Raw genomic sequence first — 27851 nt, 5'->3', positions numbered from 1 at the left:
ATTCTAGTACTAGGTTGAGGTTCCATAGAGGCACTGGCCATTTTAGGGGTGGTCGGTATTACTTAACTCCTTTCAGGAAGCAAGACACATCAGGATGAGTTGATAGTCTGATACCATCTGTTATGGTTTTGAGGTGTTTGAGTGGATTCTTGGGTACTGTGGGGATGACCACACCCACGGGGAGGATCCCCGTGAGGAGCCACAGTACTAGGCTATACTCGAGATGCACAAATACAGAGTTCTGTCTTTTATTATACAGCTGATGTATAACACCAGAGGTGGCAGTAGTGAGATGATCCAGAGGTAGCAGTCCAGGAACCCTCGGCAAAGGGGACCCGTCTCACTGAGATGGTATAGGGGCTTCCAGGTGTAGTTTCCCAGCACAGCAGAGCTGTTGATGAAACAGACTGAGAAGTTAGATTACTCACTACGTTGGTGGCTGTATGGGTGAAGATTCCAGCAGGCAGAAGTAGTTGAATACAGGCACTGTACCAGGGAGAGCAGGCCCTCGAGGAGCGAGTACTTGATCCCAGATAGGCACCTGAAAGAGAGCAAAGGGGCCCCCAAGGAGCGGGTACCCAAGGTTAGTGAAATACCCCGAAGGGCAGAGAGAGCTTCCCGCGACACCAAGGAAGCGGCAGAGTAGCTCAGACCGGAGGCTTTCCATCCATTCACGATCCTTGCTAACTCGATTAGCTAGCAAACAAGGGCAGGCTAAATACCAGGATGGCATGATGTCACTCGAGGGGGATGCCCCCAAGGTTCCTGCCATGACGTAGATAAAGACGTGGGTGGCCCGCGTGTGCGCGCACACTAGGAGGCCCTTAGGAGAAACATGGCGTGAGGCTTTGCCATAGCGGTTCCAGGGACGCTGGAGAGAACGGCATGCAGATGCGGCGGTTAACATCTTCCCAAGGCTGGCGGGGAGAGCATAGAAAAGGGTGAGGCACAAAGGTCAAAGCCGTCTGAGACCGATGGACGCAACAGTACCCCCCTTCAAAGGGCCCCCTCCAGACCTCCTACCTGGTCTTGGTTTCTGAGGATGCATTCTGTGGTATTTCTGAAGCATCTCTTTATCCATGATATTAGCCAAAGGTTTCCAAGAGTTTTCTTCAGGTCCGTAACCCTCCCATGACAGGAGGTATTCCCATACTCTGCCTCTCATTCTCACATCAAGGATAGCATCTACCTTGTATTCGATGTCTTCTTCTGCATCAATAGGTGTAGGTTCAGGTGTCTTGGTGGAGAACTCGCTAAGGACTAGCGGTTTCAGTAGTGAGACATGGAACGCATTATGAATCTTCATTGCTGGTGGAAGTTTCAGACTGTACGTAAGAGTACCCAATCGTCGGAGGATGGGAAAGGGTCCGCTAAAACGTGGAGCAAAACGAGCTGATGGTAGCTTGAGTCTTAGTTGTTTTGTTGATAGCCAGACTTTGTCACCAGGCTGGAATTCAGGAGCCTTGCAGTGGTGAGCATCATAGCTTTTCTTAGTTCTTTGTCCTGCTTTTTGGAGCATCTCTTTAGTCTGACTCCATAGTAGTTGGATATCTTTGGCAGTAGATTGATCTGCTGGGGATGACACTGGAAGTGGTAAGGGTGGTACTGGTAGTCATCCGTAGACCACTTCAAATGGTGTTGATCCAGTTGATGTTGCTGGATGAGAGTTGATGGCGAATTCAGCCCAGGGCAACAGTTCAGCCCAGTCATTTTGACGTGTACCACGTAGGCACGAATGAACTGCTTGAGTGTCCTATTCATTCTCTCCCTTTACCCGTTCGACTGAGGATGGTATGCAGAGGTGAAGTCAAGAGAGATATCAAACTTCTTGCACAAAGCTTTCCAGAACTTAACTGTAAATTGAGCTCTTCCATCAGAGACAATGTGCTTAGGCATGGGTGATGTGGGTGATGAAAAGCTTTGCAAGCTCCATGGCTGAGGGCAAGCCAGGGAGAGCCACGAAGTGAGCCATCTTCGAGAAACGATCCACTGTAACCCAGATGGTATTGTTACCTCCCGAGAGTGGTAAGTCTAACACAAAGTCTGTAGCAATGTGAGTCCAGGGCTCTTCTGGTACTGGCAAGGGTTGGAGTAGGCCCCAAGGTCGTCCGGGCGGTGGTTTCTGTCTGGCACAATTGGAACATGAAGCAACATAGGAGAATGTGTCTTTCTTCATGGTGGGCCACCAGTAGTACTTCTGTAGTTTAGCCAGAGTTCTGCGTTGACCAGGGTGTCCAGCCAGTTTCAAATCGTGAGCCCATGCTAACAGCTTTTTCCTTGGGTTCATGGGTACAATGGTCTTGCCCGCAGGTACCGGGTGAGTAGCTGACAAGATAACTCTTTTCATGTCGATGATATGTTGAGGTTCATCAAGGTTCCTGTCATGATGTGGATAAAGACGTGGGTGGCGCGCGCGCGCACCCTAGGAGGCCCTTAGGAGAAACATGGCGAGAGGCTTTGCCATAGCCATTCCGGGGACGCCGGAGAGAGCAGCATGCAGACACGGTGGTAGCCATCTTCCCAAGGCTGGCGGGGAGAGCAAAGAGTGAGGCACAAAGGTCGAAGCTGTCTGAGACCGACGGACGCAACATCATCCACTTCGGACATGAAACAGGCTAGTGCTGCGACCTTGAAGGAGTTGAGAGACAACCCCTTCCTCATGCCGTCCTGTAGGAATTCTAGGATCATGGGAATCTTGGCTGTCCTCGGGAGGAGACCTCGGTCTTCATACCAGGCTTCGAATACTCTCCAGATCCGTATGTAAGACAGAGATGTGGAGAACTTGCGTGCCTGGAGCAGGGTGTCAATCACGGCTTTTGAGTAGCTGCGCTTCTTTAGGCTAGTCCTCTCAAGGGCCATACCGTAAGAAAGAATGGAGCCGGGTCTTCGTGGGAGTTCGTTCCCTGCTGAAGAAGGTCCCTGTATGGCGGTAGACGCAGAGGATTCCCCGCCAGTAGTCTTCGCATGTCCATGTACCATGGTCTTCTTGGCCAGTCCGGGGCTAGTAAAACTAGTCCCCTGTGGTGCTCTATCTTTTGGATGATCCTGCCCAGTAGTGGCCAGGGTGGGAAGGCATACAGGAGGTCTTCCTCTGGCCAGTTCTGGACGAGAGCATCAATTCCCTGAGATTGTGGTTCTCGTCTGTGGCTGAAGAACCTGGGGACTTGGGCATTGAGACGAGTTGCCAGTAGATCCATGACTGGGAGACTCCATTGATTTACTATCAGCTGGAAGGCCGTGTCCGCCAGCAACCATTCCCCCGGGTCTAGGCTCTCTCTGCTGAGGTAGTCCACTGAGATGTTGTCTTTTCCTGCGATGTGGGAGGCCGAAATCCCTTGCAGATTTAATTCCGCCCACGCCATTAGGGGATGTATTTCCAGAGACACCTGCTGGCTCTTGGTTCCTCCCTGGCGGCTGATGTAGGCACTGGTTGTCATGTTGTCCAACATGACTCTGACAGACTCGCCTCGGAGTCTGTGGTTGAATCGTAGGCAGGCTAGTCTGACCGCTCAAGATTCCAGGCGGTTTATGTTCCATCCCGCCTCTTCCTTGTTCCATTGTCCCTGGACTGTCAGTTCCTTACTGTGGGCTCCCCACCCTCGCAGACTCGTGTCCGTGGTGAGCAAGATCCAGGTTGGTGAGGATAGGCTTACATCTCTGCTTAGATGATCTTCCTGTAGCCACCATTGAAGCTGATCCCGAACCCCTGTTGGTAGCTGGAGGCGAATTGAGTAGTTCTGGGATGCTGGGTTCCATCGTGACAGTAGGGAACATTGTAGCGGTTGCATATGGGCCCTTGCCCACAGGACAACTTCCAGAGTTGATGTCATGAGGCCGAGGACTTGAAGATAGTTCCATACCTTGGGGCAAACCAAGGTCACCAGTTTTTCGCAATTGACCCATCAGTTTCCTTTCCCTTGGAGGGGGGAGGTAGACCTTGTTCTGTTTGGTATCACACCGGACTCCCAGATATTCTAGTGACTGGGAGAGCAGTAGACAGCTCTTGGCTGTGTTCACGACCCACCCGAGTTCTTCTAGTAGGTTCTTGACTCTGGTGGTCGCATGGCGACTCTCCTCCAGAGACTTTGCCCTGATCAACCAATCATCCAAATAAGGATGTACCAGGACTCCTTCTTTCCTCAGTGCTGCCACCACTACCACCATAATTTTGGTGAAGGTTCTAGGGGCGGTAGCTAATCCAAAGGGTAGCACCCGGAATTGAAAATGATGGCCCAGTATTGCAAAGCGCAGGAAGCGCTGATGGTCTTGATGGACCAGGATGTGAAGGTAGGCTTCGGATAGGTCCAGGGAGGTTAAGAATTCTCCCCGTTGTACCACCATTATAACGGAGCGTAGGGTTTCCATGAAGAAGTGTGGTACCTTCAGGTAACTGTTGATGGCCTTGAGGTCCAGGTTGGGCCAGAATGTTCCTTCTTTCTTAGGAACGATAAAATAGATGGAATAGTGGCCAGTATTTTGTTGACGCGTGGGCACCAGGGCTATTGCCTTCAGGCTGAGTAGTCTTGCTAGTGTGGTTTCCTCTGCCAGTCTCTTGGAGTGGGAGTGGCAAGATGATCTCATAAATTTGTCTGGAGGGAAGCTTTGGAATTCCAGAGAGTACCCCTCTTGAATGATAGTTAGGACCCACTTGTCCGAGGTTATCTCGACCCATCTTTGGTAGAAGAGGGCAAGTCTTCCCCCTAAGTCTTCTTCCTGTGGATGGGTCTGCATCTTCTCATTGTGGGGTACGGCCGGAGCCTGCCCCTGAGCCTGCTCCCCTCTTAATGTGTCTGTTCCGAAAGGAATGAGACCTTCCTGAAGGGCAAGGTGCCTGGGACTGTGTGTTCTTGTAAGGTTTAAAAAGCTGCGATCCTCTACCCTTGGTTCTTCTGGGGCAGGAGTGCTGATATGTTCTTTTGTTCCTGTCTTCAGATAATCGGGGTACTGGAGATTCGCCCCATTTGTTGGCTAACTTCTCCAGTTCGCTCCCAAACAGAAGAGATCATTTAAGGGCATTCTTGTGAGGTTCGCTTTGGAAGTCACGTCAGCCGACCAATTCCGAAGCCATAGTTGACTTCAGGCCGCCACTGCCGCGCCAAAACCCCTGGCTAAGGTGTGCACGAGGTCTACGGTAGCATTAGTGAGGAAGGAGACCACAGGCTCCTTCGCTTCCCTGGGGGTGGTTGCGTCTCTGGAGAGGATCAAACAGGAACATGCCACAAATGCGCAGCAGGAAGCAATTTGTAGCATCATGCTGATACATCAAAGGACTGCTTAAGGATGGCTTCCAGCCTTCTGTCCTGGGTGTCCTTCAGTGCCGCTCCTCCCTCCACAGGGATCGTAATGTGCTTTGAGACTGCACAGATCATAGCGTCCACTTTAGGGAAGCGTAGGAGTTCCTTAGCCATGGGTTCCAGTGGGTATAGGGCTTCAAGGGCCCACCCCCCTTTGAAATTGGCCTCTGGAGCATTCCCTTCCAGGTCAATCAGTTCCTTGATGGGCTCCAACATAGGAAAGTAGCATGAGGCCTTACGGAGGTACACCAACATGGGATTCTTCTTTGGTTCCGATATAGGCTCCATGCCTGGAAATCCCAGTGTCTTCATATTCTGGGACACGAGGGCTGGTAATTTGTCCTTGTGGAAGAATCGGAGCATGGTCCAGTATGGCTCCATCCCTGAGGGAATTTCTCCTTCTTCCAGGGAATCAGCTTCCTCATCTGAGGTGTCTGGATCCCCATCAGAGAGGCTCTTGGTTAGGAGAAGCATATCTCGAGGAACTCGGGAGGTGCCGGGAAGGGCTTGTGCCTGAACAAATGTTTGCAGCCCTTTAAAAATTACACCCAGAAGAAGGTTCCTAGGTCCATGTTGATCCCAGGAGGGGTTGTAGTGGGAGCCATGGAGGTACTTTCCTGTGGGGGTGCCGAGTTGGAAATACTTAGGTCCAGGGTGCCATCATCAGTGGTTCCGGATCCCTCTCCTGGCTGTAGGGGGTCTTGTTTTGGTTCTCCTTGGACCTGTTCGCACTGTTGACACAGGAGGGATTCCAATTTAGGCTGCACGGCTCTTAAGAGGCAGACTGGGCAAAGGAAGTGTCCCTTGGCTTTCTTGGATGGCGGTGCCATTGTTTGTGCTTGTGTAGAGTTTAAAAACTCATCTGTGCATGAGGTATGCGTGCGGATATGCTTAGTTGTGCATGCAAGATGTGCAGAAGTTATGCATACGATGTGTGCACAAGTTGTGCGTACAGACTACGGACTTTGTGCGCGCAGCACAGTTATGCATGCAGCTTGCGTGTGGCCTAGGTGTGCGTGCCGCTGTGCACACAGCACAGATGTGCGCACAGTTAAGCATGTGTCTTTAAGGGGGTGCTCAAATTAGGCGCCTCGGGCCTCCAGCCTGCCCCACGTGTACCGTCGGTTGAGGGGGGAAAATAGCGACAACGACCCCAATGGCAAAATGGCGACCCCCCTCGGAGGGTCTTCATGTGTGTGGACCCTCGCACCGAATTGAGGCCTAGCCAAACGAGGGCTGCTCAACCAGATTTTAAACCTTGTCGGAAGGAAGATCGGTACAACTATTCGAGCCTTGGAGACCGGAGACTTAAAAGTAAAAGTTTCTATCTTACCTAGTCTCGGCACTTACCAGTCGCGTGCCGGGTGGTCTCCAGCTGCTGGGGAAGAGGGGAATACCTTCACTGCAGCGCTCAAATCTGCACCCGCTGCCTTTCAGCCAACCTGGGGGCTAAGTCCACGCTGGGAATTGGCTACCGGACCAAGGCTTACCTCTGAGGGATATTGAAATCACCTCAGGAAAGTCTCGACTGTGGGAGGGACCATTAGGTTTCACCGCAGGAGAAGTGGGGCTCTCTTCTTAACAGGTAAATTTTCTTTCTTCTTTGTTGAAAATGTTACACTATTCTCTTTTGGATAGTGTCTGCATCTGCAATGGAGGCGGAGAAATACTGAAGAGCTAAGCTTGCTGCACGGGTATATGTAGGGTGACGTCAGCTTTGAAATCTGACTCCGTCTCCCATCTGCTATCAGCAGGGCCGGTGCAAGAGGATTAGGCGCCCTAGGTGAGCCTTCTCCCTTGCGGCCCCCCCCCCCCATTGCGCTGCCATCCCCCGGTCTCGGCCCCGACTTCTACATCGTTCTCGATCACGCACACCGACTGTGTGGTTTTCTGGGTCGCGAGCAGGTTGGGCATTGCTTGCGGCCCGCCAAATCTCCACTCCTCTTTGCTGCTGCTTGCGGCCCCATATGGTTCGCACCCAGTGGCGTACTAAGGGTCTCCGGCGCCCGGGGGCTAATGCATTTGTGTGCCTCTCCAGCATCCCCCCCTTAATCCTTCTTGTACTAATGCTTAAGGTCTCAGAAAATCAGTAGCATCTCTAGAGAGAAGAATTTTTTTTTGGGGGGGGGAGCCAAAATGACATTTCTTCATCACACCCACCTCTACAGCATGGATCCTGCTTTAAAATTGGTTACCAAAAAAAAGTGTTAATACAAAAGTCCAAAGGGTCTTCTGCGTAATTTTAAAAAGCTGGCCAGTTTCACACTTCTAGTAAAACTACTATAAAATTATTTGATAGCCTCATTCAACTAATTCTATATGGCTATGAGAGTGAAGTCTGGAATATATAGGAAGGGACAGAATGTCAATATAAATCCTGCACCTCCAGTTCTGTAACTGAAATTCCCACAAACAATGGAGCTTGGATATTTCTCTTACAGCTCAACATAGTAAAAGATATTTTCAAATTCTGGTGTCACCTCACAGTAACAGCAGCACAAACACCTTCCACTGCCAGGCACATTGTGAACTAACACAAAACCCCGCAAAAAAGACACTCAAAATCTATACTGCAATCCCATCATAACATAACAGTAATAACGCCAAGGACTCAAACAAGGGTAAATTTTACACTGGGTCCTAGAATACCAATACACCACCTACTAAGGAAACAAAACAAACCCAATTTCTATAGATCCCTATACAGACACTACATGCTAGCAGAATCTCTCATCACGGTCACAAACACAGAGCAGAGACAGACTCACCAAATACAGAATACAAAATAAAGGAGCACAAATTAGACAAAAACTGAAATGGAAACTCCAAGAAGCCAGAGTCTGTGTATTAACAATGGAAAAACAGAACCACCATTCCTCATAAAACAAATAAAATCAAGAAACATAAAGCATCAGTTATAATAGTAAAACCATAATAAAAGAATATTTTAAAACTACTGATAAATAGAATTTCTATTAATTAAAATCATATACATTTTTTACAATTTCCCAAACACCAATAAAATATTTCAAAACAGCACATATATCAAATAACATCCAATAATTAAAACTAATAAGGATTTTTAAAAGCCCCTGCTGTCCCCTTCTGTGGGAGCTCTTGATTTCCAGTCACCCTGATATCGTCGAGGATTAGGAGGTTATCCTCTCTCTCTCTCACACTGTTGCGGAGTGCTCGGAGAGCGATCCCACTCCTGGGAGATGTGTGTGCCCTTGGGCCGCGGCTCGAGGCCAGAGAGTCTGAAGAGGTGCCGTGGGAGGCGTGGCATGCCCGAGCATGGGCTAGACAGAAGCAAGCTGGAGTGAAGACTGGAAGACAGGCCCTCCTCCGAGCCTGCACACTTTGGAAGACCCAACAATGCTATGTTGGTCTTGTGAATAGTCCTCCGACCGTTCCCAGCCCTTTCGGACCTGCCGCAGGGTACGGCATGAAGCGGCAGGCCGGATGGAGGCCAGGGCAGCAAGGACTGGAACATGGATGCAGACGAGACCCAGAAACGAGATACTGGAAGTGCAGACGTAGACTCAGAAGCAAGGTACTGGAAGTGCAGACGAGGACTCAGAGACAAGGTACTGGACGTGCTGACGTAGACTCAGAAGCAAGGTTCTGGAAGTGCAGACGAGGACTCAGAGACAAGGTACTGGACGTGCTGACGTAGACTCAGAAGCAAGGTACTGGAAGTGCAGACGAGGACTCAGAGACAAGGTACTGGACGTGCTGACGTAGACTCAGAAGCAAGGTACTGGAAGTGCAGACGAGGACTCAGAGACAAGGTACTGGACGTGCTGACGTAGACTCAGAAGCAAGGTACTGGAAGTGCAGACGAGGACTCAGAGACAAGGTACTGGACGTGCTGACGTAGACTCAGAAGCAAGGTTCTGGAAGTGCAGACGAGGACTCAGAGACAAGGTACTGGACGTGCTGACGTAGACTCAGAAGCAAGGTACTGAAGGTGAAGACGTGGAGACAGGAACGAGGTATGATGCATACAGGAGACTCTAGGGCGAGGTACGAGACTGGCAACATGGAGCGCCCTACACAGCCCGCCCGTGGGGCTGGTCACGGACCATGACAGAGGTTGCCGCAGGATACCAGGCTTTTAGAGAGTTCAGGAATAGGGTAAGGCTTTCTCACAGATTCAGGAACGAGGTGCATGGCTTGCATCACGAAGCACCCTACTCAGCCCGCCCATGGGGCTGGTCACAGACCACGACATGGCTTGTCGCGAGGCACCAGGACATCTTGAACAGGAACGAGGTGCTAGCTTTCAGGAGATTCAGGAAAAGGGTAAGGCTTTCTCACAGATTCAGGAACGAGGTGCAAGGCTTGCATCACGAAGCGCCCTACTCAGCCCGCCCATGGGGCTGGTCACGGACCACGACATGGCTTGCCGCGAGGCACCAGGACATCTTGAAGAACAGGAACGAGGTGCTAGCTTTCAGGAGCTTCAGGAACAGGGTAAGGCAGGTAGCTGCACTCTTGGCAGTCTATAGCAGGGTTTGCTGCACACCGGCAGCCTGAAGCAGGGATTGCTGCACACCGGCAGCCTGAAGCAGAGTATGCTGCACACCGGCAGCTGAAGGCAAGGCAAGGCATCAACTGGACTGGAACACGGGATCGAATTGGAAGACAAGCCAAGGGCAGGAACAGAAACAGGCAAACATTAGGGCTGGTACATCAAGCAGACATCAGGACTGGAACAGCAGGTAAACATCAGATGAGACGAGGAGCTACAACAGAGAACGAGGAACACTGGACCTTGCAGAAGGCTGGAACACAAGGCAGCTCCTGGAAGGAGGATCGTAGACTCCCAGGAGTGACCAACTCCTTGCGAAGGCAACGTTAGACTGGAAGCTGGGCCCTTTAGTAGGGCTGATGATGACAACGCCCTGGGAGGAGCCAGCAGGGGGCCACACCTAGCTGGCCCTTGAAGAGGAGTAGAGGACCGCACGCCCACGCCCTAAGAAGCTGAAGAGACAAGCTGGAAGCTGACGGCGTCCTCCCGACCACGTGGACAATCCAAGGGAGTCAGGCAGGCCGCGGAGCAGGGCTGCTCTGAAGGTGGAAAGGTGGCAGGCTGCTAGCGGCTCCCAGCCGTGAAGACTGAAGCAGGAAGGCAGAGAGGTAAGCTGGCTGCAGGCTGAAGCGGAGTCAGAAGCAAACCGAAGTCAGATGCTGGCTGCAGGGAGCTGAAGAGACTGCAGGCACCGGCAGGGACGGCCTCCCTGCCGACCAAGGACCCGGGCTGAAGCAAGCACCGGCAGGGACGCCCTCCCTGCCGGCTGAAGACCCCGGGAAGCCTGCAGCGCGTCGGGGAACACCGGAGTGGTGGTAGCTGGCCCAGCCGCCCGAAGGAGCTCCCGGTGGCCGCGCAGGGCTGGAGGCAGCCAGGAAGGGACCCGGCTGCGGCGGCAGGCCTGCTGCGACGAAAACAGCGTCAGCGGCCTGACTGGCCGCGTGGGGTAAGAGCCTGCCCGCGCTCCTCGCGGGCAGGATCGCAACACACACATACTCACATGTCCATTCTCTTTCACATATACACTGTCACATACATACACATTCATGCTCTTATATCCACCATAACCTCTCGCTCTCACAGACACTGACACACTCTCAGGCTCTAAGACACTCTCTCCCCCTCCACACCCCCCCCCCCCACACACACACACAAACTCTTACTCCCCTGGATTTTCTCTTGTACACTCATGCTCCCACACTCACTGGCTCCCTCACATACACACAAACACACACACCCAGGCAAGCTCCCAGTCATTCTCACACACACACACACACACACACACACACACACAAACTGACTCCCAGGCAGGTTCCCATTCATTTTCACACCACTCCCTCCCCATCCCCCAGGCATGCACACATTCATTCTCACACACACAGACCCCCAGGCAGGCACCCATGCATTCACACACATACACCTCCAGGCAGTGTCTCATTCATACACATGCACACACTAAAGGCAGACCCCTCTCTCTTTCTTTTGCCAGCAACGTCTGAACCTCTCTCATTCCTCTGCTGCCACTGTCACTGCTGCCACATGGCTATTGTGGAGGCGCCAATTGCTGCTACTGGCACTGAAGCCCATTCTGCTGCCTCCTCTGTGCAGGCCCCGTGGGCTTCCACTTCCTCCATGCTGACCTCGTACATTGTGAGATCCGCATAGAGAAAGTGCTACTCTTGCACATTCCCAAAGATTACATGTGCCAATCACTAAAAAGTAATTTTTTTTTTTACCTTTGCTGTCTGATCTTAGTTTTCTAATTGGTTGGTCACAGGCTTTTTTTTTCCACCTTCCCTTTCTTACTTTTTTTCCAATTCCTTTTATATTATCTTTTTTTCTATTTCTTTTCGCTCCATCTTCTTTCCTCAAACACTGTCAGGTTCTCATTCTCACATGCTTTCTCTCTCTCACACACACAGGCTCTCACTGTCACATACTCTTTCTCATACAATCATTCATACACACAGTCTCTCACTGGCACATGCTATCTGAGTCTCACACATACAGGCTCTCTCTCACTCCCACATGCTGTCGTGCTCAAGCACAGGCTCTCACTGTCACATGCTCTCTCTCATACAATCATTCATACACACAGTCTCTCACTGGCACATGCTCTCTGAGTCTCACACACACAGGCTCTCTCTCACTCCCACATGCTGCCTTGCTCAAGCACAGGCTCTCACTGTCACATGCTGTCTCTCACACACACACAGCGGCTCTCACATGCTGTCTTTGCAAACATTCAGGTCCTCACTCTCACACACAATCTCTCAACTCATCTCACACACACACACACTCTACAGGCCCTCAGCCTCTCTCTCACCTCTGGGCCTCCTCTTCACGGGTCGCTGCAGGATGGGCTCTGCAGCGGCCTTGATCTTCTTGGGCCGCGGCGGCCCATAAGTGCTGCTCCTCTTCTGCACGTTCTGATGCTCCTCCTCCTTCCTGCCCGCGCGGCTCTGGCAACGTTTTCTTCCAGGGCCGCGCAGGCAGGAAGGAAGAGGAGCACCTGCAGGCTTGAACGCGACCTTTTTTTTCGGGCCGTGGTGACGTGAGCTCCACCACGGCCCTGCCGATCTGCCTGCTATGTGTCACTGCTCAGCCGCTAGTGGGATGAGGTCCACTGGAGGCTGCATGAGCCTCCCTGTGTCCGGGGGCATTGGCTCCTCTCGGGATACCACGGCTCGTGGCGCCTCCTAATACTCAGCGCCCTAGGCCCAGGCCTAGTTCGCCTAGTGCTTCCACCGGCCCTGGCTATTAGGGGAGCACAATACCCATTGGTCCTGAGTCCATCTGGCTACACGCTAGGAAAGGCGCACCTGGAGTTTTTGGATTTTGGCTTGGAGACCCGGCAATTTTGGCAGAATTCTGTAGTCTCTGGGCCAACTCCGGGGAGTTCCCAGGTATCCTCGTGGACCTCATTCAATCTTCAGCCACCGTGGTCTCTTCCGATCTTGAACCACTGGCACCCCGTGCTCTCATTCAATCTTCAGCCGCCAGTGGAATGGGAGCCATCAGCGGCCCTGCAGCCTCTTCTGATTTTGAGCTACCGATGGCCTCTTCCAATCTTGAGCTGCCGCCGGCCCCATGGTCTCATTCAATCTTCAGCCGCCACCAGCCTCTCCCGATCTTCAGCTGCTGGTAGAATGGGAGCTGCCAACAGCCCTGTGGCCTCTTCTTCCACGAGATCAATTTTAGTGCAGTTTTGGAAGCAAGGTGAGATGGCTGCAGGGCGTTTAGGAGGTGCTTTTTGCAGCTCATTTGGCCTTCCTTCCCCCTTTTAATGCATGGAATACATCTGGACTGGGCTTTCAAGATGGTATTTTTAAACAATGACCACAATGACCATGCCTGACGTAGCTCTTAATCTTTATAGCTGCACCTTTCAGTTTTTTTCTATTTTCCTCATTTATCAAAGCTTCCCTTTTAAAAGTTTAATGCAAGAGCTGTAGATTTAATTAATGACTTCTCCATTCATTAAGTCAAATTTGATCACAACTGAGCTAATTTTTAAAGCCTGGTGTGTGCCAAAATGGGAGATTTTGGCAGAATTCTGTAGTCTCTGGGCCAACTCCGGGGAGTTCCCAGGTATCCCCGTGGACCTCATTCAATCTTCAGCCACCGTGGTGTGGCTGAAGATTGAATGAGGGGGGTAGGAGGGTAAGGGAATTAGTTTCCCTTACCCTCCTACCCCCCTCCACATCCCCCCCCCTCAAGTTCTTTTCAGTTTCATTGTAAAGCCTCTTCCCTCTACCCCCTTCCCCACCCCCCTTCGCCCCCCTCCCCTCTAGTTCTTTTATCAGTTGCATTGTAAAGCCCTGTTGGCCAATTTTTGTTCTATGGAAACCGATGTGATATTTTCTTAACGAATGTCGGTATTCAAAAAACTTTAAATACATAAATAAATAAATAAATAAATAATGGCTAGGCCACGCATGTGCCACATGCATTTCAAAAAGGCTTGCTGCCATGCATGTATCTCCTGGTATGCGTACAGCGAAGATTTTTAAAAAGAGGCTGTGGGGGTGGGATATGGGTGGGGAGGAGCCAGCTGGGAGAACGCCATTAGGCACTGTCCTGGTGAAGCGCACGCCGGCGCACACTACTTACCATAGCTCCAGAGAGCAGGTAAGTATAAAAAAAAAACTTAGTAGAGGGAACGTAGAGGTCAGGGAGGAGAGAGGAAAAGGCAGGAAAGGTAGGTAAGAGGTGTAGGAAGTTCCCTCCCAGTCCGCTCCTTTATTGGAGCAGACTGGGAGGGAACTGGAGAAAGGCTTGCATTTTTTTAAATGACCCCCCCCCCCCCACCGTGCACGAGCCAATTTAAAATTGGGTGCGCATGTGCGCATGGGTTGTGAATTTTATAACATGTGCATGTCAGTGCCGGGAACTGTACGCACATGAACGTCCATGTGTTTCTTTTAAAATCTATCTTTGCATGATCACTGTTGCTAAGCAATCCCACCATTGTTACCTCCCTCAGCAAATCCCGTATTCCACTAAGAATTCAGTCTAAAATGGCTCCCCCTGTTACTAACTCCTGGTCCAACTGCTTCATGAAGCAGTCATTTATTTAATCTAGAAACTTTACCTCCCTAGGATGTCCTCATGCTATATTCACCCAATCAGTATTGGGGTAATTGAAATCTCCCATTATTACTGTGCTGTCAAATTTGATAGCTTCCCTATTCTCTGTTAACATTTCATTGTCTGTCACTTTATTTTAGCTAGTTAGATAGTTGTATACCCTCCACAGCTGTACTCTGCTCCATTACACATGAGATTTCCACCATTATGGCCATTTCCAACAAGAAAAGCCATAGAGGTCAATATTCAGCCATTTAGAGGGATAACTCACAAGTTAGCCATCTAATTCTAAGTTATCAATTTAAATGTAGACTTTTGATTATTGACCTCATGGAAACTATCAACAGACAGGTACACACAGACAAAGTCTTTGAAAAATACAACATTTTTATTGAAACTTTAAAACACATGCAAAATGTGTTAACTATGTACAAAATTTGCCAAAAAAAAGGGACAGGTGAGGGGTAAATTAGGGAGCAAACAAGTAACCAAAAAAAAAAGCCAGGGAATTAGAGAAGCCTGAGAACTCAGTAGTCTACTCAGCATTGGTGCAGCCTGAGGCTATAATCTGTACCACCGTAGTCAAGCACTGTCGTGCCTGACCGTGGCAGTCTACCATACTGAGCAGACTCCCAAAGGCTGCTTGCATTGCCCTCTGTTCTTCCATCATCTGCACCACAGATTTAAAATGGCTTCCTACAAAGAGCCTCTTTCTGGCTGCTGGGCTGCAGATGATGGCTGAGGATGCAGAGGGGTATGCAGGCTAAATGGCTGGCCACTCTGAGTCCCAGCATCCCTAACTCTCTGGCGCAGAAGAGGAGGAGGCCCTAACGGGATGGGGAGAGGGTGTTCGGGTTCAGCAGGCCCAAGGTGCATTGGTTGGGGGCGGAGCTGTGGGACCATCACCAATTCATCCCTTGGTGGTGGATGTAGTGGGGGAGGAGCATTCTGCTCATCCTCAGCAGTGGCTGCTGTATCCATCAGGACAGGGGCTGAGATCTCGCCACTGCCACCTGCTTCTTCTTCTTCCTCCTCCTCATCCAAGGATGATGACGACAAGGAGTTCTCATCTGTGAAGACAAAAACAATTGTGTGTCATGTTGTGTGCGCACATGCTGCAGAGTATGATGAAGAATTCCCTTTTCAGGAAGAGTTGAAGGCAAAGGGCAGCTTTGTTAATTATGGGACAACCCTGTCATCATTGTGCTGTCTTCCATATCGATAGATCTATGGACATCTAGATTATTGATTTGAGCATGATGTAATTGGCTAGAGGCTACTATGAGCCACGAGATCAGGATTTGAAATGTTTGACAGGGTTCACAGCGACTGCTTGAGGTCACTAGTACGCTTGAGGTGTACATAGCAAGACATCTAGAATTATGAGGCTACACATTCTTCTGTTGGTCAAGGGCCATGTTATTTACATGGAAATCATGTTGGAATGGGTGTTAACTCCCTGAAAGCATCCCAGCTAGGCTAAAGTGGTCTTCCCACAAAATCTTCAGGATAGTGGAGCCTCTGACAGAGAGATGTGTGAAGGAGGGTTTGTGTAAGCTGAAGGCTGAGAGCTTAGGGTGATTTGTGTTGGCATTGACGGAAAGAGGACATAGATAGACCTTGTTCACAGCTCTCAGTTGGCCTGATGAAAATCCCTATCCCACTAAGCACGCAGCTGGTCCATCATTCACCTCCACTTCAGGCACAGCTCCCAGGCCGCTTTCTTGAGGTCTTTGATCTAAAAAGGGAAAAAAGGATGCATTGTTGCTGTCAATGTGAGTGCCATACTCATATGTTACTATGAATTTTTCATAATTATGATGTGAGCAGTTATAGGACACTCGACCCCTCTAGTAGCCCCCATGCATCACCTGACCTTTTCTACCCTCCCCCCTAGCCTCCCAGTAGCCCCATGCACTGCCTTACCTTCACCCCTCCCCCACCCACTCTAACCCCACTTAGCTGACTCTACATGTATTGCCTAACCTTCTCCTCCCTTCCCTACCTCTAGCCCCCCAGTAAACCCCCATGCATTGCCCGATCTCTACCCTCAATCCACCCCCTCTAGCCTCCCAGCAGCACCCCATGCATTGCTTTATCTTCTCCACCCTCTTCCCCTTTAACCCCACCTAGTTATCCCCACATGCATTGCCTAGCCTTCCCTCCCCCATCATGCCCATTCTACTTACCACATGTGGATAGGAGGCACATTGGTTAAAAGTGGTGTAGGCAGTTGCTGCCGGGCATGTTTTTTGCGTTGTAAGTTTCTGTGGACCCCTGGGGCAAAATAGAAATCTGCTTCATTTTCCACCACCATGGATACCAGGCATTTGATGTCCCTAGTGGTGAAATTAACCTGCTGCGCTGGAGGAGGCATGTTTCTGGTCCCATGCCCCTGCAGGTCCAGAAGTTGTGCATCACTGTAGCGGGCACATAACCTGCTCACACACATGAGTGCACAAGCTTTGTAACATGTGTGACTATTCAGATAGTACGTGGCGAAGTTTGTGTATGGTGATGTGTGCATGTTTGGTGATGCATGTATAATTTGGCACACCATTTTAAATTCACACGCCTTTGCACTCACACCCACATAAGCGCATATGTGGGCGTGCGCATGCTCATTTTAAAGTTACCATCCCTATATTTTGCTACTATGTATGGAGGGTTCACAGTCTGTATGTGCATGAACATGCATACAGCTTAGAGGGAGCAGTGTCCTGGATTCTTCTCTGGATGAGGAAAATTTACAGGTCTCAAAATCTTTTCTATTGGATTCTTCAAATTCCCATCTCACCTGGATTCAAGTTTGCTGATGGATAACCCATCTTCCAGGTCAGTGCTGGCGTATGGGTAAAGGGTAAGCTGGGCAGTTACATGAGATACCTTGAGACTAGGAGCATCATGAGTGCCACTGGTATTGACCATTAGGCTGGTCCAGAGCACCACAGAAAATGAACACCCAGATCCTATGAGCCAATGAGAAGCCCAGAACTGGAGAAAACATGTTTTTTTTAGATTTATTTAGTTATTGTCCAACAGGTCAAATCAAGTCAAATTTGGTTCCCTGTACGTACCCGGATCAGTCCAGACACCTGGGTTGTGACTCCGCACCAGCAGATGGAGACAGAGCAAAACTTGTCGGGCTCCCTACATATAGTAAGGTGCCACCCACAGCCCCTCAGTCTTTCTCTGTCTCCAGCAGATGGGGCAGGTCCACCCACAGTCTCTGGGATCCCTGGGGTAGTTGGTAGTTAGTCAGGGATAGTTAAAAAAAAAAAAAAAGAGGATAGGATAAGAATCAATCTTCTACACTGAAGGAAGAAGAAGAAAGTCTCCCGTCGGTGGAGCCTCCCAGGGGGGTTGGGAAGGTCCTGAGGGGACCATCCCTACCTGGTTGAGGCCGCTGCTGAGGGTCGAGGACCCGGCCGTGTCTGGCAGCAGCGTCGGGGGTGACACCGGGGAGCCCGGTTCACTCACCCCCGCTGGAGCGGAAGATTTCAGGACCTGGGCCAGCGGCATAAGTAAAAAAAAAAAAAAAAAAGTTTCCGTACTTTGTTTTTAGCCGTGCCGTCTCTCTCTCATTTGGGCACTCGGTCAGGGCGCTTCGCAGGGGGGGGGGGGGGGAGTTGTTTTTTAAAGGTTATCTCTTCTTCTGCGGGGTTTTTTTTTTTGGTGCTGAGGTCCGGGGATGCCAAAAGGGGCGGCTTGCCGCGCGTGCGTCTCGCATGAAGGTGTGTGCGCGAATTGCGTGTCTGGGGGCGAGGGATCGTCGGAGGTCGGTCGGGGGGGGCCGATCTCGGGCGGCCCGTTCGCCGCTGTGCGCCGTGCAGCCGGAGGCCAGGGTTTCTGAGCCGTTCCCGCTTAGCGTGGGAACGGCGGCCATTTTGCAGTCTGTCAGGGAGGCCACGAGGAAGGTGGCCGATAATGGCGGCCAGCCTCCTCCACTTTCACCGCAACAACGGGCCCCCGGGGGGGAAGCCCCGGGGGGGCTTGGCTCGGGGGATCACAGTTTGGAGGAGGTTTCCTCTGCATCAGAAGATTCGTTCTCTGCGGATTTTGCCTTGTTGCTCCGGAAGCTAGTGAAGTATAAGAGGTCCAAAAAGAAGCATGGGAGATCGAAGGCTTCGGGGGGCAGGGAGGAACGCTCTCAGCCCCGGAAGAGGACGGCCCGGGATCGGGACCAGACGGACCCTCCGAGGGAGAAGCGGCCGACGCGGGGAGTCCCGCGGGACTCGGACACGGAGTCTACCTCCTCCTCCTCGGAGGAGCTGGCCTCAGGGGCCCCAGGAGGGCCTGAGGGGCCTGATGAAGAGGGTCCAACCCAGGCAGGGGCCGGCAAAAGGGCGCAGGCGGCGGATGGTGATGATCCGAAGGTCGTGCGCCTGTTCCGGAGGGAAGAGCTGTCACCCCTCATCCCGGCCATCCTCGAAGAGCTCGGGGTAGAGGCCCCACCGGTGGAATCCCGTCAAGGGGCCAATATGGATCCGGTGTTGCTGGGGCTTGCCGGACCGCCGGTGGCTTTTCCGTTTCACTTCTCTGCCTCCGATATCCTATTTCGAGAATGGGATACCACGGAATTGGGCCTGAAAGTGAGTAAGGCCATGGACAAGCTGTATCCTCTGCCGGAGGATGTCTTAGAACTGTTTTGCCACCCTCGAGTGGATGCGGCGGTGTCGGCAGTGACAAAAAGGTCCACAATCCCAGTCACAGGTGCCACGGCTCTCAGAGATATTCAAGATAGGAAGCTGGAGGTGCAACTCAAGAAGGTTTTCGAGTTACTACAAATGGCCGCCCTGGGAGTTCGGGCGGCCATTTGTAGTAATTTTGCGCTACGAGCGGGGCTGCGCTGGGCCCAGAATCTCCAAGCGAATGCAGGTCTCTCCGACGGGGAGGCATCGCAGGCTGATCACCTGGAAGCGGTGATCGCTTACAGCATGGATGCTATGCATGATTTGCTGAGGACATCGGCCAGGGCCATGGTGTCGGCGGTCTCTGCACGCCGTCTCCTCTAGCTTCGAAATTGGGCGGCTGACAGGACGTCTAAGGCTCACCTGGGCTCTTTGCCTTTTAAGGGGAAGTTATTATTTGGAAAACAGCTGGACGATCTGATGCAGTTCCTCGGGGAGAACAAGGCTTTCAAGTTGCCAGAGGACAGGCCCAGGCCTAGAACCTCCTTCTCATCTAGAAACCGTTCTCAGGGAAACAGACGGCAGCGACCGCAGAGATCGTCCGGGGCAGGGCCTTCCTACCGGTCCGGCTCCTCCAGGTCCTCCTCGTGGTCCCAGTCCTTTCGGGGGAAGAAGTTCAACAGAACGGGTGGTCCCTCGTCAGGATCGGGGGCCAAGTCGGCCCAATGAAACGAGGAGGGTTCATTCCTCGCTGCAGCCTCAGGAACTTGTACCAAATGTGGGAGCAAGGCTAGCATTGTTTTTCGAGGAGTGGACCAAGATAACTTCAGACCAGTGGGTCCTCAGCGTAATAAGTCGCGGTTACGCATTAGATTTTGCATGTCTGCCGGCAGACAAATTTCTCGTGTCGCCATGCATGGGGTTAGTCAAGCGCGCAGCGGTAAGGACAACCCTCCGGCGCTTGGAAGGTCTGGGCGCCATTACTCCCGTTCCCCCGAGCCAGATTTGCCGGGGGAGATACTCCATTTACTTCGTGGTACCAAAGAAAGAGGGCACGTTCAGACCAATTCTAGACTTGAAAGGGGTCAACAGGTGCTTTCGCGTTTCGCGCTTCAAAATGGAGACGATTCGGTCGGTGGTGGCCTCGGTTCGTCCGGGCGAGTTCCTAGCGTCTCTGGACCTTACGGAGGCATACCTGCACATCGGAATCCAGCCGGCCCATCACAAATACTTAAGGTTTTGCATCCTGGGCAGACACTATCAGTTCAGGGCTCTTCCCTTCGGGCTCGCCACGGCTCCACGCACCTTTACCAAAGTTATGGTGGTGGTGGCTGCCCAGCTCAGGAGGGAAGGCCTCCTGGTACACCCTTACTTGGACGATTGGCTCATTTGGGCCAAATCTGAGGTCGCGTGCCGGCAGGCGGTTTCCAGGGTGTTGCAACTCTTGCGGTCTCTCGGCTGGGTGATCAATCTCACCAAGAGTCGGCTGGAACCTACCCAGCGGTTGGAGTACCTGGGGGCCCTGTTCGACACGGAGAGGGGCAGGGTATCGCTGTCCCAGGAGAGAGTGGTCAAGCTGCAGAGTCAGGTGATACATCTGTTGTCACTGCGGTGCCCGCTAGTGTGCGATTACCTGATGGTCTTGGGCTCTATGGCATCAACGCTCGCCTTGGTTCCCTGGGCTTTCGCTCATCTGCGACCGTTGCAATCAGCATTACTTTCCCGCTGGAAGACGGCATCGGAAGAATTTCATCGTCCTCTTCCCCTCACAGACCACGCCAGGTCCAGCCTGCAGTGGTGGCTCCTTTCAGACCATCTGACATGCGGAGTCTCACTGCTTATGCCCAGCTGGACGGTGGTTACGACGGACGCCAGTCTCTCGGGCTGGGGAGTGGTCTGTCGGGGACGCTCGGTACAGGGGCAGTGGTCGAGCCAGCAGTCGCTGTGGTCCATCAATCGTTTAGAGCCCAGGGTCGTAGCGCTGGCGTTGCAAGCCTTTCTCCCATTGATACGGGGACGGGCAGTCCGGGTGCTGTCGGACAATGCGACCACGGTGGCCTACATTAATCGCCAAGGCGGTACAAGGAGCCAGCAAGTGGCGGAGGAGGCGAGCCGGTTGATGTGCTGGGCGGAGCAGCATCTCAGCAGCATCACGGCGTCCCACATCGCCGGAGTAGACAACATCCAAGCGGACTTCCTCAGCCGACATCGTCTGGACCCAGGAGAATGGGAGCTGCCGGACGTAGCTTATCACCTCATCTGCACCAGGTGGGGACAGCCACACATGGATCTGATGGCCACCGCTCAAAACACAAAGGCTCCGCGGTTCTTCAGTTGGCGGAGGGAGCGAGGGGCAGAAGGCGTCGATGCGTTGGTGCTTCCCTGGCCCACGGACGTGTTGCTGTATGTCTTCCCTCCTTAGCCCCTGATAGGCAAGGTGCTTCGGCGAATAGAGTTACACCCGTCGGAGGTGATCTTGGTTGCGCCGGAGTGGCCAAGGCGACCGTGGTTCGCGGATCTTCTACAGCTTGTAGCGGAACCTCCTCTTCGGTTTCGCGGGGACGTGATCCTTCTTCGCCAAGGACCCGTCTGTTTGGAGGATGCGGATCACTTTTGTCTCGCGGCTTGGCTTTTGAGAGGGCACGTTTGAGGTCTAAAGTGTACTCGGATGCGGTGGTAGCCACTTTGTTGAGAGCTAGGAAGCAGTCTACGTCCTTAGCCTATGTTCGGGTTTGGGCGGTATTTGAGGACTGGTGCAGTTCTCGCAAGGTGAACCCTATCCGGTCAGCTGTGCCTGAAGTCCTCGCTTTTCTCCAGGAGGGTCTCTCGAAAGGGCTGTCCTGGAGTACCCTAAGAGTCCAGATAGCTGCCCTTGGTTGTCTCAGAGGTAAGGTCCAAGGAGTGTCCTTGGCCCGCCATCTGGATGTGGCGCGTTTTCTTCAAGGGGCTAAACATTTGCGCCCGCCAGTGCGAAATCCTTGCCCGTCCTGGAATTTAAACTGCGTCCTGTCAGCTCTATGCGCAGCGCTGTTTGAACCTCTGAAACGAGCGACACTGAAGGATCTTACCTTGAAGACGGTGTTTCTGGTCGCGATTGCGTCCGCTAGACGAGTTTCGGAGTTACAGGCCCTGTCTTGTAGAGAACTGTTTTTGCGAATCTCGGATTCTGGGGTTTCCCTAAGAACGGTTCCGTCCTTTCTGCCGAAGGTGGTGTCATCTTTTCACTTGAATCAGTCTGTTGAGCTTCCCGCTTTTTCGGCCGTGGATCAGCTTGACAAGGGGTCAAAAGATTTAAGAAAACTCGATGTCCGTAGGATTCTGCTCCGTTACCTGGAGGTTACGAATCCTTTCCGAGTTTCAGACCACCTGTTTGTTTTGTGTTCTGGTTCAAGGAGGGGGTCTGCTGCTTCTCGTTCCACGATTGCGCGTTGGCTCAAGGAGGCGATCGGTTCGGCGTATCTTCTGCAGGGCAAGTCGGCTCCTAGGGGCCTCCGGGCTCATTCGACTCGTTCTCATGCCATGTCATGGGCTGAGATCTCTCAGGTTTCCCCGCAGGAGATCTGCAGGGCAGCGACGTGGAAGTCGTTGCATACTTTTACTAGACATTACCAACTTGATGTCCAGGCGGCAGAGGCTAGGGGGTTTGGAGAGAGTGTTCTTCGAGCGGGACTCTCTGCTTCCCACCCTCGGTAATTAGCTCTGGTACATCCCAGGTGTCTGGACTGATCCGGGTACGTACAGGGAAAGGAAAATTAGTTCTTACCTGATAATTTTTGTTCCTGTAGTACCACGGATCAGTCCAGGCTCCCGCCCGTATGTTCTGTTTTGCGCTGCAGTGAGGGAGAGTCCGCTCGGTTGGATTCAAGTTCTTCTTTTTTTCAAGTTCGGAATAATGCCGTTCGCCTCTGGCTCTGGCAGTTCGGTCCAGCTGGGGGTGTTTTTGTGAATTGGCCTATGTTGAAGGCGTGTTTTAGTTAGTTAGTCGGGCCCTTTAGTTGCTTTGACATTACGTAAGACTGAGGGGCTGTGGGTGGCACCTTACTATATGTAGGGAGCCCGACAAGTTTTGCTCTGTCTCCATCTGTTGGTGCGGAGTCACAACCCAGGTGTCTGGACTGATCCGTGGTACTACAGGAACGAAAATTATCAGGTAAGAACTAATTTTCCTATGATAAAACCTCATCATGGTTCCCATTAAATTCCAGTGTTCCACAGCAGTCTGCCCTTTCGACTATGCTATTCAATATCTACTTGAGACCTCTGTACAAAATCCTTGCTAAGTTAAGTCTACACCATTACTTATACACTGATGATAATCATTTTTTTCCTGCTCCTCAAACAGTAGCACTACTTTATTTATTTATTTATTTATTTTTTAGACATTTTATATACCATCCTTTCATGTACAAGATCACAAAGGTTTAAAAAGTGACATTCATAGTTATAACTCAACAAACAAACAGTGCTTGATTACAAGGGAGGTATTCATAGACAGGCATTAATATCTATCAAGACAAATTATCTAGTACATTCTAATAGTTGGTCTATCATGTAAGGCAATGTGTAAGGAAAATTAAAATGGAATGAAACTTTCATATTTTAGATAGTTGTTTTGAGAATCTTATGTTCTTTCATTTGGTTTATTCTATATGATTGGATTATTATCTTTAGTCCTTCTTAGTCCTTTATTCTGAAGTTTTTAAGTTAGTTTATATGCATTTCTGAAGAGCCATATTTTTAGCTCACATATAAATCTTTTTCTATCAGGTAAAATGCTTAGCGTTTCAGAAAGAGAATTTCAGAGCTTTGGCCCCGCAATGGAAAACACTCGATCTCTTACTTGCATCAGATGTGTGTGCTCCGTATTGAGGGTCTAGACAATAGTCCTTTATTTTGAGATCTTAATGTTCGTTGAGGATTGTAAGGTTGTAGTGTCACTCCTAACAAACTGGTGTTATTGGAATGAATGATGTTGAATATTACCGTTAATACTTTATAGCAGTGGTTCTCAACCAGTGTGTCGCCAAGAACATGCAGGTGTATCGCCACACTTCCCGATCCCCAACTGACCCAGCTGCTCCCTGGTCCTCCTCCGCCTGGGCTTAAAATGCTGTCAGGCCGGGCAGAACGTGGCAGAACAGGTGGAGTCAGCAGCACCGGCATGGTCTCTTCTTCCCGTTCCACCCCCCCCCCCCCCACGGCACGGAAGAGGAAGTGGTGAGCAACGGGTGCGTGCGCGGGAAGAAGAGACCATGCTAGTGTGGTCAGTGTCAGCCCGAAGAACAGAAGAGAGGAGCGGCCTGAAGAATGAGCAGCGCGGCGCGCAGAAAAATGAAGAAGAACGTCAACCCCCGCGGCCAATGGGACTCCTTGCTCCGCCAGGGCTGAAAACGAAGGAGGTTAGGGTTGGGAGGAGGCTGCTGCTGCTGCTAGTTCCGAGGAGGGAGGGAGGGAGAGCGAGTGAATGAGCAAGCAAGCATGTGTATTTGGGATCCTGTGTGTGTATGTGTGTGAGTGGGATAGCTTGTATGTGAATGATTGAGAGCCTGTATATGTGAAAGAGAGTATGTCTGTGATTGAGAGCCTGCCTGTGAGAGAGAGAGAGCATGAATGTAAGTTTACAATCGGGAACCTGTATGTGTAAGTTTGTGATTGAAAACCTGTTTGTGTGAAAGAGTATGTGTGTATGATTGAGATCCTTTGTGTGTGAGAGAGATCATGTGTATGTATGATTAAGAGCCTGTGTGTATAAGTAAGAGAGAGAGCATGTGTGTCTGTGTCTGATTGAAAGCTAGTTTAGGTGAGGGAGCATCTGAGAATTGGACCGATACAGTACATTGTGCTCCAATGGAGTGCACTGTTAACCTGCCATTGGACGCGCGTTTTCCCTTACCCCTTATTCAGTAAGGGGCGGAAAACGCGCGTCCAACCCGCCGAACCTAATAGCGCCCTCAACATGCAAATGCATTTTGAGGGCCCTATTAGGTATTCACGCGCGATTCCGTAAGTAAAATGTGCAGCCAAGCCGCACATTTTACTTTCAGAAATTAGCCCCTACCCAAAGTAAAAACTGCTTTTCTGTGCACCCTCTGACTTAATATCATGGTGATATTAAGTCAGAGGTCCCGAAGGGTAAAAAAAATTTAAAAAAAAAGAAAAAAAATTTTTGAAGTCGGCCGGCAGCTGTCGGGTCGAAAATGGACACTCAATTTTGCTGGCGTCCGGTTTCCGAGCCCGTGGCTGTCAGCGTCTCGAGAACCGAACGCCAGCAAAATTGAGCGTCGGCTGTCAAACCCGCTGACAGCTGCCGCTCCGGGCCAAAAGGAGGGCGCTAGGGATGCGTTTCTACCACCCGTTTCTACCGCCGGACCTAATTTAAATACTGAATCGCGAGCACAGGTGAGTGGCCTGTGCGCGCGCCGGGAGAGCGGGCGTTCGCCCACTCTCCCGCGGACTTTACTGAATCGACCTGTATGTGATTGGGAGCCTGTGTGAAAGTGAGAGAAAGAGAGACCATGTGTGCCTGTGTGTGACTGAGAGCTGGTTTAGGTGAGGGAGCATGTGAGTATGTGATTGAGAGCCTGTGTGTAAATGAGAGAAAGAGAGAGAGCATGTTTTTAAGCATGTGAATGAGAGTCTGTGTGTGAGAGAAAAAGACAGCATGTATGTGTGTGATTGAAAGCCTATGTGTGTAAGCGTGAAAAGATAGACAGCATGTGTGTAAATGTTTAATTAAGAGCCTATATAAGTGAGAGAAAAAGCATGTGTATATGTGAGTGACTGAGAGCATGTGCGTATAGGTGTGTAATTGAGAGCCAGTGTGAGAGAGAGCGCTGGTATGTGACTGAGAGAGAGGAGAAAGTTCCAAGCAAACCACCCCTCCTCCTGCTAATTCAAAACAATCTCAGGAGACCTGGATATCAAACGTTCCCAGGTATGCAGAGGAAAAACATTTTTGTATCCTTATTTTTCATTACTTGGTCTTTGTGTCTGCTATTTTGAAATATTTTATTGGTATCTAGAATTTTTTATATGAGTTTTTAATTATTGGATATTCCATTCATCAGCTGTTTTGAAATAATCTGTTCTTTTTGTTAGTATGGTTTTACTGCTACTGATTTTATATTTCTTGATTTGTTTTATAAGGATGGGTGATGTTTCTTTTTTTCCTTTGTTGCACTGCATACAGAGACTCTGGCTTGTTGCAGTTTCCAATTCAGTTTTTTCTGCATGCTTCTAGTTATGCGTTTTGGTCTCTTTATTCCTTGTTAGGTGAGGGTCAGCACATGTGACTGAGGTGAGGTATTCTGCTGGCGTGTAGTTTCTGTGTAGGGCTCTATAGCAGCCTGACTTGGTCCATTTTCCTAATAGAAGATGTATTGGTGTCTTAAGGCCTGGTGTAATATTTTCAGTGTTACCTTTTCTTAGGTAAGGTGGTTATTGTTTAAGTGCTGGAAATTGGTGCTGTTTTGGTGTGGGATGTTTACTATTTATGCAGTTTCTGTTCAGACAGAATATGTATCTTTTCCTTGTCATTTTAAACAATAAAAATAATTACCGGACCTTTACTTTTTATTTCTGCCGTGAATTGTGTCACACATGTGAGCGTGGCCTGTCAGGTGTGTCACGATGGGAAAAATGTTGAGAACCACTGCTTTATAGTATATTCTGGCTTGTACTGGTAATTAATGCAGTACAAGCCAGAGGGAGTGATGTGATCATATTTCCTAGATGCCAATAAGTCTTGCTGCAGCATTTTGTAATAGCTGTAGTGGTTTTAAGTGACATGCTGGAAGACCAAATAGTAAGGAGTTATAGTAGTCTAGGTTTGAGAAGATTAGAGTTTGCAATATAGTACAGAAGTGTTCCAAAGTTATTAGTGGTTTCAATCGGTGTAGTATACGCAACTTGGTATAACCTGACTTGATTAATTTATCGATGAGCATTGTTATTTTAAAGTTCTCATCTAGCTGTACACCTGAAGGCTTCCTTGATATTTACCTGACAGCTATTAAAAGCTGGCCACCTTGTAACAGACTCTTGTTGAACCTTGGAAAAACTGAGATTCTTTATTTAAGTAAAAATGTAGAAAAGCCTTTCCCAGCCACATTTTCTTCTCTGGGACATGACATTTTGATTGTACAGCAAGTAAGAGATCTTGGAGTTACCTGTACTCGGATCTTTCATCTAAAGTACATATTACATCATTAGTACAAAGTTCCTTTTGGAAGCTTCAAATGGTCCACAGATTAAAACCTTACCTGGATCCTTTTGTTTTTTGAACAGTTTTGCAAGCATTAATCATGCCGGTGTAAAGAACCCTTGATTTCCTTACCAGCAGGAATGTACTAACTAGCTTGGGAGGTGCAGAGGGATTTAGTGAAGAGAGGTTTGGGTTTTGCTCCCCCCATGTGGGAGACCAAGATGGTGCTGCCTTAGCCTTTTAACCCCCTAGGCATTATCTTAGGGTGTGGATTTTTATTGGAATCTTAGGCCTGGATTTATCAAAATGCACTAAATATCGCCTGCGATAGAAAAAGGGGTGTGTTTTATGGTATAAAACCCTCACCCTCACCCAGTATAAAACCCTCACCCTCATGCACAAAAAAATAAACAACAACAAAATGGACTGGCTAAACAACGGAATACAACCTTACCCCACTCAAAGAACTCTCAGATCCACCAACACTGGACTCCTAGCCGTCCCCAATCTCAAAGCTGCACACCTCAACGTCACCCGCAAACGAGCCATAACAATAGCGGGCCCCACCTTATGGAACACCCTCCCCACCTGTCTCAGAA

General features: G+C 50.4%; 1 protein-coding gene across 1 annotated transcript in view; it reads right to left on the bottom strand.

Moving 5' to 3' along the window:
* The window catches only part of LOC115075872 (phospholipase A2 inhibitor subunit gamma B-like), a 120747-nt gene that overhangs the window by 36439 nt on the left and 56457 nt on the right, over window positions 1-27851 (bottom strand). The gene's annotated exons all lie outside the window — the stretch shown is intronic.

Source organism: Rhinatrema bivittatum, chromosome 14 (assembly GCF_901001135.1).
Source record: "Rhinatrema bivittatum chromosome 14, aRhiBiv1.1, whole genome shotgun sequence".
Classification (NCBI taxonomy): domain Eukaryota; kingdom Metazoa; phylum Chordata; class Amphibia; order Gymnophiona; family Rhinatrematidae; genus Rhinatrema; species Rhinatrema bivittatum.
This window is presented reverse-complemented; position numbering and strand designations above follow the sequence as displayed.